This window comes from Choloepus didactylus, chromosome 6 (genome assembly GCF_015220235.1).
Source record: "Choloepus didactylus isolate mChoDid1 chromosome 6, mChoDid1.pri, whole genome shotgun sequence".
Lineage (NCBI taxonomy): Eukaryota > Metazoa > Chordata > Mammalia > Pilosa > Megalonychidae > Choloepus > Choloepus didactylus.
The window spans coordinates 100173622-100185704 of record NC_051312.1 but is presented as its reverse complement, the minus strand read 5'-3'; the positions used below and the strand labels follow the sequence as shown (position 1 = coordinate 100185704).

At 33.5% G+C, this 12083-nt stretch overlaps 1 protein-coding gene across 2 annotated transcripts in view; it reads left to right on the top strand.

The window, feature by feature from the left end:
* The window catches only part of DLG2 (discs large MAGUK scaffold protein 2), a 2332374-nt gene that overhangs the window by 710512 nt on the left and 1609779 nt on the right, over window positions 1-12083 (top strand). The gene's annotated exons all lie outside the window — the stretch shown is intronic.

Here is a 12083-nt window from a genome sequence, read left to right as displayed (position 1 = left end):
ATCTCATTTAATTAATGCATTCATTCATTCATTCAAGCAGATATTTACTAAGGCATAGTCTAGTGCTGGAGATATGGCAGCGAACAGACAAATGAAATCTGTAGAGCTTGCATTCTGATGGGGGAAGACAAAAACAAATAAATAGTACATATAGCATGAATGCTAGAGAGGAAAATAAAGCAGGAAAGAGGGATAAAAAGTGCTTGGAAGTATAAATTCAAGTGGAGTAATCAAAAAGGCCTCACTTAGTAATATTTGAACAAAGACCTGAAGCAGATGAGAGGTCACTTTTGTGGCTATCAGGGGAAAGAATATTACAGGCAGAGTGACAGCATTTCTAGGTAGGTGCTGTTATTCTTTCCCATTTTATGGATAAGAAAACTGAGGCTTGGGAGGCAATAAGTAATTTGTTTGGGGCTATACAACTTGTAAATGGCAGATAAAGCCTTTGAATCCAATTCTGAATGATTCCAGAATTCATTCTGTAAACACCTAGCTTTATATTTCAAAGCCTTCTTTATCTCAAAAAAACAAATAAATAAAATAAAGGAGCTGAAGTAGAGAGAAGATTGCTTTAAGGTAGTCAGCCCTGCAATTCAAGACTAAGCTTGTTAGCTTAGTCAACTACAGCCTCATCAAACTCAACCAAAAGTGTTTATTATAATGATTATTTGGGGGGTTGCAGGTCTGGATTGATTTTCTAGGGACAGTCTAAGCAAACTGTTGAAGACAGTGTTTGGGTGGACTGTTTGATTGATAGGTCTCTCAGGTTGGCCAAACATACTATACAGGTTAGGTCAAAAGATCATGTGACTGCTTCCCATTGGCTGAAATGTCAGACAAAGCCACAGGTTACAGGAAGTAGAAATGCCACTATTATGAAGCAGCCTCTATTTTGTGAGGAATGAAAAAGAAAATGTCATGTAAAAGTAGAGCCCTCTGTCCTTATTTATCTAGTGGCTGGCATATTGAGGTTAAAATTTTGACTTGGGGCCCAGAATTTTGCCTTAATTGAAATACAGATGCTCCGATTCGTGCAGAATTCCAATGATAATAAGAAATAAAGTCATGAATAGCACACTAAAATGAATGGATGAGCAGAGAGAGGAAATCCTTATGAATGATACTACAATGGCTATTTCTGCGTTAGCTGGTAAGTGGGACCCCACTTATGGCCTCCAATTTCATGAACATTACCACATGATGGCCCTGAAATTGGAGTCTCACTGGAGAGAAATCATAAGGTGCAGATTGTGAGGAGGTTCAGGAAAGACACAGTGTCTTCCTATCAGCTCCTTTAACTTCTTCCCAGAAACTGCTCAATTCCAGTCCTCAAGCCCAGACTATGAGGTCTTCATAAAAAGCCATTTCCAGTTCTTATGCTAGAAAATGAATTCCTTAAACATTCCTTCAATGCCTCTTTCTGCCTTTGCTTCCTTTGACTTGATCCTCCTCATGTTGCATCGTGGCTTACCTTTCTCATTTACCCCATTCTACTTGGTAATCAGATTCCAGACTGTATATCTTAGTGTAAAGACCTGAAATCTCTAGATGGTGTTGCCTCTGGTAATTATCTCAAACTCTGTGCCTGCAACCAAGCCCACTAATAGCCTTAAGGACAATGTTGACTGGACCCCATAACTTGTTTTTGTGTGCCTGGAGATGAAACATTCAGTTCCAAAGTCCTTCCTCTCAATTAGACTAAGACCTGTGAAGTTGTAATGTTATTTCTATCTTAGGCATTTAGAAACTGAGACAGAGTGCTTAACTTATTTGAATAGATCAAACAATTATGGGCTTGCATGAGGCTCATTGAGAAACCTTCCTATGCCATTATGCTGTAAATCCCTCAAGGGCTGAGTTCCTAGTTCCCACTGGGGTTTGAGGACAATAATCACACACAAAAAAAACAAGCAATATTGTTTTCTGTCAGCAATAAGATAAAGTTCAAAATGCTTTGTTTGGGCCATGTAAAATCTTGTGGAAATTAAGTTACAGGTTTTATAAAATTATATTCTATGCTTTGCCCTTTCCAGATGCTTTTATGAAATTTTTTGCTAGCATCCATTGTTTGAAATGCAGGAAGGATCACATGCAAATCTTTATTTCCTGGACAGAAGTCTCTGATATTGGATGCTTTCCGAAAGATATGCTCCATAGTTTGAGCACAGTCTTCAAATAAAATCTTTCAATGAAAAAACTTGTGTCCCCATTTGCCAATTTTAAAGATTAGAATTTAAAGGAGATGTATTTCCTCACAGTAATAAAATAGCAAACCTCAATAGTTTGTTTATTTTATAATTTTATCCACAACATACTTATTATTTATAGCGGACATCATACACTGGCACACATGTAAATAGGGTTGCTTTTGTATTTTGCAAAATGGGTATGATTTTCTTTCTATTTGGCATGCAATGTATGAAATTTTGAAAGCTTTCCTATCTGACTTATTGGCATATTTTGCAGGGCATGTGGTGCCAGATGCTCTTAAGGCATTAGAAATGTCCTTGTGAATAATTTGAACCTGAGTAGGCTGTTGAGGCATCTCTACCACCCATTGCTCTCTGAATCCAAGTAATTTCTAGTTATAATTCATTAGTGGAGGCTGCCTCCTTCTGACTGTTTCACTTGGTAAATTGCATATTGTGTAGTCTTCATCCAGTTTTTCTTTTCATCTTGATTTTTTCTAAACCACTTTTTAAATACATATATGTAGGTAGTTAAGACTAGGGGTGGTGTACTATATATTTTATCACTTAAATAGATAACCAATAACAGTGACTATTGAAGTGAGCATCTGAATTTTAAGACCCCTGTCTAAAATATGTTTGAATTTTTAAACAAACATCCTTTCACTTATCTAATGATAAAGAAGAAAAAAAATGGAAAGATCCTAATATGCTGGTAAAAAAATCATCTAAACATCAAACAGACATTGAAAATTGCTGTAAACTTGTATTCTTATTTGCCGTATATTCATCCTTCATGCACAGTATTTCAAATGATTTTCTTTTATTTAGAACTCATAACCTAAAGGATGCGACACTGGCTTTGTAAAAATTATTTGTAATACTTATCTCTGGATGGTTAAGGGAAAATAATCAAAATTCAACAACTGCATAAAACATGGCAGGCAAACAAATAAATGTTTGGGTGAAAATGACTGATGGGATGGAAAATTTTAAAAGGTAATCATCTAGAAGAGTTTTCTGTACAGTCAGAGTGTTATTGTTGGGGCAAGAATGAATAAATATTGGTAAGGAAGTCAGTCTTTATTTCAACGTTAATAAACTTGAGGGCATTTCTTAAAACAACAAGAATTGCTGAAATTGCATTTTATTCTCAGAAATATGTATGGGTACAAGGCTTGCTTCAGGTATTTCAATTCTAGATGGAGATTCCAATTCTAAATTGTATCATTGAATAATGAGTTGGATGGGGAAGGAGATGAAGGAATAGTAATCCATTGATGGAGAAGTATGGTTATTATTCTAGTTTTGGAGATCACTAATTTAAATATGACTACTAAAAAAGGAAAGGTAGTCCATAGTAGAATGAGATATGAGGTAGGATTCCTAGAGTACTATGGAGAATAAAAGAAATGTTTATGAAGAAGAATCTAATAAAAGCAGTAAATCATAAAAAAGAAAAGATAAGAAACTTAAAAATAGTAAGTATAAAATAATATGAGAAAAAATAAAACCACCATGTATGTTATCAAATTTACTATGAGTGAATTGAGTTTCCTATGAAAAGGCAGGCTCTCATATTGGTTCCAGAAATAAAATTTACCTTTGTAAAAATAATACCTAAAACCAAATGGCAAAGTGCTCTCTTCCTAAAAAAGTGTAGGCAAAGTAACATATTAAGCAATTGCAAGCTAAATGAAAGCAGAAGAGGCAATTGTTACTATTTGATCAACTTTTTCAAGGCTTGAGGAAAAACAGGGAAAACAACACAAAACAAAACAATGTGATGAAAAGCCCAAAACAAACATACAAACAAAAAATCCCAACTCAGTCATTAGGAAATGCAATGGCATTCTTTTAAATAGCCAGTATATAAAAAGGAAATAAAAACTGAAATTATCAATTACCCAGAAATCAATAAAATGTAGAGCACTTCATATAGAAAGTTAAAGGTATAGCTAGTGCTGCAGTCAGAGGAAATTATAGACATAAGTGTTTGTGTTATTAAAAAATAAAATGAAATAATAAACTTAAGAAACCAAAAAGAAAAAGGAAGAACAGAAAGAATCAAAAGAAAATCAGAAAAATTAATAAATATAAATACAAGGTGAAATTAATGCCACAGAAAATAAACAAAAGAAAGTCAATGACAATACATCATAAAGTATAAATAATATTAAAACTTGTTTTAGAAAAATTCATAGAATAACAAACTACTACCAAATCTGATTAAGCAAATAATATATAACATTAGGAATAAGAGAAGTAAAATAACTATATTATTTCTTTTAATATTAAAAGATTAAAAATTACAAGAAACTATTATATGCAATTATATGTTAATGTATTTGAATGTGACATATTTGAATTTGATAAGTTTATAACAAAACATCAATTACCAAATTTTCCTGAGTATAAACAGAGAACCTGAATGGACTAATAACTATATAAAACAATTGAAAATATTGTTTAAAATCTACCCATACATTTTTAATTAAATGTTCTACTTTTATTTATTTATGGAAAATTCATAATTTCACTTTTTTCTCCTTGACATATTGGTTATTTAAAAGTGTTACTTCATTTTCAAATTGTGCCAGTCACATACGGTTTAGTAGGTGAGTCTTATCTTTTATTTAAACAGATCATTCCTCTTTTATTTAAACTACCCCAAAGGACAGTAAAAGGAATTTCCAACTCATTTTCCAAAGTTATTTTACCCCTAATTTTGAAACCTGGTAAGACAGGAGAAAAAATGAAACTGTAAAGACATTTCATTTACAAAGAAACATCAAATTTTACCTAGAAATAAGCATTTCACAAAAAATTAAGATATACCAACCAACACATTCCAGGATATTCCATAAATGTAAAGGTATTTTAACATTAGAATATCAATTTACATAATTCCTTTTCTAAAGAAATTACTAAGAAGACTATATGATTATACCTGGATTCTAAAAATAAAGCATTTAATGAAAGTAAGCATCCATTTCTGTTTTTTTAAATCCTATGTAATATTCAATTAAAGGAAATTTTCTCACCATGATAAAGAGCATTTACTTGAAAGCAAACAAACAATATAATTAACAGTAAAACTTTCAGAGAATTAACAATGAAATTAAAAAAAAAATAAGTTCCCTACTACCTCTAATACAACTGAACATTGTTTTATATATTCTAACACAGTAAGACATGATAATGATGTAAGTGATATAACTTTTTATTAAAACAGTAGGAAATTTAGCATTACTTGTAGGTGAGACTGTAGAATGCTACACATTTCAAGAAAACCAGAGTAATACACTGAGAGATTAGTAAATTAGCTAGATAAGAACCAATAGATAGTACCTTTCTGTAAACTAGCAATATACAGAAAAGAAATGTACAATCAACCAAAGGGGAAAAAAATGAAGGAAAATGCATCCATGATCACATTAAAAAAAAAAAAAAAATCCAGAATAGCCAAATCCATAGAGAAAGAAAGCAAATTCGTGGTTACCAGCAGAGGCGGAAGTAGAGAATGGGAGTGAGTGCTAATGGGAACAAGGTTTCTTTTTGTGATGAACAAAATGTTCTGGAATTAGAGGTAACAGTTGACAACTTTGTGAATATACCAAATACCACTGAATCGTACACATTAAAATGGAATTTTGAATGTTAGTTTTATGGTATGTGAATTATGCCCCCCCCAAAAAAAAAAACCTGAAATATCCAGTATTAAATTTAAAGAAAAATTTAAGATCACATTGAGCTCTCAGATATGGACTTTTAAGTATTACAAATCTATTTTCAAATCCAATCTATTCAACCTTCTGATTTAGGGAACCAATACAAAAAAGCTTTAATTTCACTGAGCCAACAATGAGTACATCTTTAAAAGCAGGAGTTTCTACTTCTTAGGGTTGTTGAGAGGATCAAATCAGAAGATAAACATACATCAACAAACATCTAAGTGCCTAGCACATTGGAGGAGCCCCATAAATGTTGGTAACTTCACTCTTTCCTGACATTTCCTAGTACTCAGTCTCTTGCATCACATATTTAAACAATTATATTTTGTTTTGGAATTTTTCTAATAATTTTAATAGGCAACTTTCATCTTACCACACACACACAAAATATCTTTACAGGCTGGAACACCCTCCTCCATGTTTGTACTAGTAATTTGCTAGAGAAGAAATGTGGATGAATGGTAAGCCCTGTAATGTTACCCTACAGCATTGAATAGATACTGAGTCATGAATTTTCAAATTGCCTGTATGGCTTTAGCCATGGCACTTCAAAGGTCATATTTCCCCAATGTGGAGTTATCCCAAAATTGTTTTGAACTTCACAAAAATAAGTGGTAGTTTGCTGAATTACAGTTGTTACGTTTGCTCATGCTGCTCTTATGCAAAATGCCAGAAATGGACTGGCTTTTATAGAGGGGGTTTATTTGGTTACAAATTTACAGTCTGAAGGCCATGAAAATGTCCAAAGTAAGGTATCACCACAAATATACCTTCATGGAAGGAAGGCCAATGGCATCTGGAAAGCCTCTGTTAGCTGGGAAGGCACGTGGCTGGCGTCTGCTGATCCCAGATTCAGTTCCAGCTCCACTCGCAGCTCTTGTGTGTTCTTCAAAGTGTCTCTGTTGGCTACAGCACCTCCTTCTATTTGTGAACGCTTTTATAGGACTCCAGTGATTCAATTAAGTCCTACCATGAATGGGTGGGGTAACACCTCCATGGAAATTATCCAATCAGAGGTCTCACCCACAGTTGATTGAGTCACATCTCCATGGAAACAATCAATATTTTCCAACCTAATCAACACTAATACATCTGCTCCCATAAGATTCCATTAAAGAACAAGGCATTTTGGGGAACATAATACATCCAAACCTGCACAACAGTTATCTCAAATCCTTTTCTTAGTAAATGTTTATTTCTCTGATAAACTAGAACTTATTGCAAGTAATTTGTTTTTACTTACCTATATTGACCACAACTGAATGTTAGAACCCTTTAGCAAGTACTAATATATTTGTAACACCTATTAAATTAGAAGAATAAATATTAATATTTTCATATCACATTATTGTCTACTAGTTCTGAAAAAAGTAAATAAAAATAACTCAATTCTCAAGCATTACTAGTGTTAACCTATTGACATAATTTTGATATATCTGTATATCACTTGTATATTAAAATTATACAATTTTGTATCCTGAATAGACTTTTTATTATTAGAGAAGTTGGAAAATTATAGAAAAATCATGCAAAAAATACAGAGTTCCATTTACCCCCCCCCACACACACACACACATGCATTTTTCCCTCTTATTAACTCATTGCATTAGTCTGGTACTTTTGTTACAATTGATGAAAAAATTATTATAATTATACTATTAACTGTAGTCCATAGTTAACATTATGGTAGAGTCCTATAGTTTTTAAAAAAACTTTTAATATAGTAACATATATTCAACTTAAAGTTTCCCCTGTTAACCATATTCTAATATATAATTCAGTGGTGTTAACAACATCCGTGCTGTTGTGCCACCATCACCACCATCTATTCCCAAAATTTTTCTATTGACCTAATCAGGAACTCGGAACCAATTGGGCATTAACTCTCCATTCTCTACCTCTACCCCAGTCCCTGGTAACCTGTGTTTTAGTTTGTGACTATGAATTTGCTTATTCTGATTATTACATTTTCAGTGAGATTACACAATATCTATCCTTTTAGGTCCGGCTTACTTCACTCAACATGATGCATTCAAGGTTTATTCATGTTGTTGTACGTATCAGAATTTCATTCCATTTTACAGCTGAATAATATTACAATGTATTAAAAATCCACATTTTGTTTATACATTCATCAGTTGATGGATGCTTGGGTTGCTTCCATCTTTTGGCAACTATGAATAATGCTGCTATGAACATTGGTTTGCAAATGTCTGAGTCCCTGCTTTCAATTCTTTTGGCTATATACCTAGAAGTGAGATTGTCAGTCTATGGTAATTCTATACTTAGCTTTCTGAGGATCTACCATACTATCTTCCACAGTGACTGCATCAATCTATATTCCTATCAGCAATGAATGAGTCTTCATCTTTATCCACATCCTCTCCAAAATTTGTAATTTTACTTTTTTTTAATATTAGCCATTGTAGTGGTTGTGAAAAGGTACCTCATTGTGGTTTGGTTTGCAACTTTATAATTGCTAATGATGAAAATCTTTTCATGTGCTTTTTGGCCATTTGTATATCTTCTTTAGAGCTGTGTCTATTCAAGTATTTTGAATTGGGTTGTTTGTCTTTTTGTTGTTAAGTTGAAGGATATCTTTATATATTCTGCATATTAAACCTTTATCAGATCTATGGTTTCCAATATTTCATCTCATTCTTTAGGTTGTCTATTTTACTTCTTGATGAAGTCCTTTGACACACAAAAGTTTTTAATTTTGATGGAGTCCCATTCATCTGTTTTTTTCTTTTGTTGTTCATGCTTTGGATATAAAGTTTAACACAAGGTCCTGAAGATGCTTCCCTATGTTTTATTCTAAGAGTTTTATAGTTCTGGTTTTTATATTTAGGTATTTGATCCATTTTGAGTTATTTTTTGTATATAATGTGAGGTAGGGGTCCACCTTCATTCTTTTGCTGATGGATATCCAGTTTTCCCAGCACCATTTGTTGAAGAGACCCTTCTTTCCCAAATGATTGTTCTTTGCCCCATTGAGAAAATCATTTGGCCATAAATATGAGGGTTAATTTATGAACTCTCAATTTGATTCCATTGGTCTATATGTCTGTCCTTATGCGAGTACCATGTGGTTTTAATTACTTTAACTTTGCAATAAGTTTTAAAATTGGAAGTATGAGTCCTACAACTTTGTTTTTCCTTTTTAAGATGGATTTGGCTATTGGAGGCCCTTTAACCTTCCATATAAATTTGATAATTGGCTTTTCCATTTCTGTAAAGAAGGCTATTGGAATTTTGCTTGGAATTGCGTTGAATATGTAAATCATGTTAGGTAGAATTGACATCTTAAAAACATTTAGTCTTCCATACTATGAACATAGAGTGTCCTTCCATTTATTTATGTTACCTCAATTTTTTAAGCATTGTTTTGTAGATTTCAGTGTACAAGTCCTTCATCTCCTTGATTAAATTTATTCCAGATATTTGATTCATTTACTTGCTATTGTAAATGTAATTTTTTATTGATTTCCTCTTCAGATTGTTCATTACTAGTATTTAGACACACTACTGATTTTTGCCGGTTGATCTTGTGACCTGCCACTTTGCTGAATATGTTTATTGACTTTAATAGCTTTGTTGTGAATTTTTCAGGATTTTCTATATGTAGTTAATGTCAACTGTAAATATGGAGAGTTTTGTTTCTTCCTTTCCAACTTGGATGCTTTTTATTTCTTTTCTTTGCCAAATTGCTCTGGCCAGAACTTTAAGTGCACTGTTGTATAACAGTGGTGACAGTGGCCACCCTTGTCCTGATCTTAGAGGGAAAGCTTTTAGTCTTTCACCATTTATATGATGTTAGCTATGGGTTTTTTCATATATTCCCTTTATCATATTGAAAAAGTTTCCTTCTATTTCTAATTTTCTAAGTATTTTATTGAAAACAGGTGCTGAATTTTGTCAAGTACCTTTTCTGTGTCAATTGAGATGATCATGTGTTTTGTTTTCCTTTTTTCTGTTAATGTAGAGTATTAATTGATTTTCTTATGTTGAACCACCCTTGAATACCTGAGATAAATCCCACTTGATCACAGTGCATAATTCTTTTAATATGCAGTTGGATTCTATTTGCTAGCATTTTGGGGGGATTTTTGCATCTATGTTCATAAGGGATATTGGTTTGTAATTTTCTTTCCTTGTGCTATCTTTACATGGCTTTGGTATTAGGATGATGCTGGCTCACAGAATGAATTGGGGTGCGTTCCCTCCTCTTCAATGTGTTGGAAGAGTTTGAGAAGGATTGGTGTTAGTTCTTCTTGGACTTTGTGCCAGTTTGTATATATTATGTTCCCCATAAAAGCCATATTACTGAATGCAATCTTGTGGGAGCAGATTGTTTAGTCTGTGGATTAGAGTGGAACCTCTGACTGAATTATTTCCATGGAGGTGTGGACCCTGCCCATTCAGGGTGTGTCTTAATTAAATCACTGGAGTCTTATAAGGGAGCTCACAGACAGAAGGAGCTCAGAGCAGCTGAGAAAGACTTTTGGAGAGATGCTTGGAAGCTGATGCTTAGAGATGCTTGCAGATGTGGAGAGAAGGACATTTGGAGATGCTAAGCTAAGAGTTGACACAGACTCAGATGCTTGGAGATGTTTGGAGATGCTAGCCCAGAGTTTGTTCTGGGGAGCTAAGAGCAGACCCCCAGATACTTAGATGCACAGGAGATGAAGAAGCTAAGAGAGAAAAGCCCAGATACATTTTGTGGAAAGCCATTTTGAAACTAGAACCCAGGAGCAAAGGATCAGCAGATGCCAGCCATGTGCCTTCCCAGCTGACAGAGTCTCCTTTATAAAAGCCAATCCATTTCTGGTATTTTGCATAACAGCAGCATTAGCAAACTGGAACAGACTGGTGAAATTCACTAGTAAAGCCATCTGATTCTGGGCTTTTCTCTTTTGGGAGGTTTTTGATTACTGATTCAATCTTTATTCTGTTCTCTACACTATTCCTTTACCCTTCTGAATACCCACCTTCTTTTTGTCTTGTTACGAATTATATCTTTGTATATTGAATGTCCACACCCACAGATTTATCATTACTTTTTATGTGTTTGCATTTTAGAACTTACGAGAAGAAAAAAGTGGAGTTATAAACCAACAAATACAATACAATAATAGTACTGGCATTTATAACTGCCTTTTTGCTTAACTTCACCAGAAGCCTTAATTCTTTGTGCTGTTTCAATCCACTATCTAGTGTCCTTTGCTTTTGGTCCGAAGAAGTTCCTTCAACATTGCTTCCTCAGCTTTTTTAACCTGGGAATGCCTTAACTGCTCCCTCATTTTTGAAAGATGTCCCTGCCAGAAATGAAATTATTGGTTGGAATTTTTTTTTTTTCTCTCTGCTCTTTAGTTCATTCCATTGCCTTCTTGCTTCCATGGATTCTGATGAGATATTGGCTCTTACTCTTACTGGGACTCTCTTGTACATAACACATGCTTTTCTCTTTCAGTTTTCAGAATTCTCTCCTTGTCCATGGCATTTGACAGTTTGAGTGGTCATATTTCTCTTAGAGTTTATCCTATTTGGGCTTTGTTGGGCTTCCTGAATGTGCATATTCATGTCTTTCATTAATTTTGGGATTTCTCCCATTGTTTGTTTGAATATTCCTTCTGCTCTTTTCTCTCTTCTTCTTCAACTGGGATTCCCATATATCATGTATAGACATCAAACATATATTTGTATGCTTGATGGTGTCCCACAGCTCCATTAGGTTTTGTTCAATTGCTTTCTTCATTCTTTTTTCTTTCTGCTTCTCAACCTGAATCATTTCAATTGTATTTTAGTTCACTGATGCTTTCCTCAGCCAGCTCCAATAAGCTGTTGAAATGCTCTAGACAATTTTTCATTTTAATTATTGTGGTCTTCAGTTCCAGTATTTCTGTTTAGTTACTTTTAATATTTCTATCTCTTTATTGAGATTCTCATATTGTTCATTCTTTGTTTTCCTGATATCCTTTAGTTCTTTCTCTGTGTTTTTCTTTATCTCCTTGAGCATATTGAGGATCATATTTTTTAAAGTCTTTGTCAGGATGTCCAAAGTCTGGTCCTCTTTGTTGATGGTTTCTGGATTTTTATCTTTTCTCCTTAGTTTAAAAGATAAAAGATTTTTATCTTTTATCCTTTTTTTTTTTTT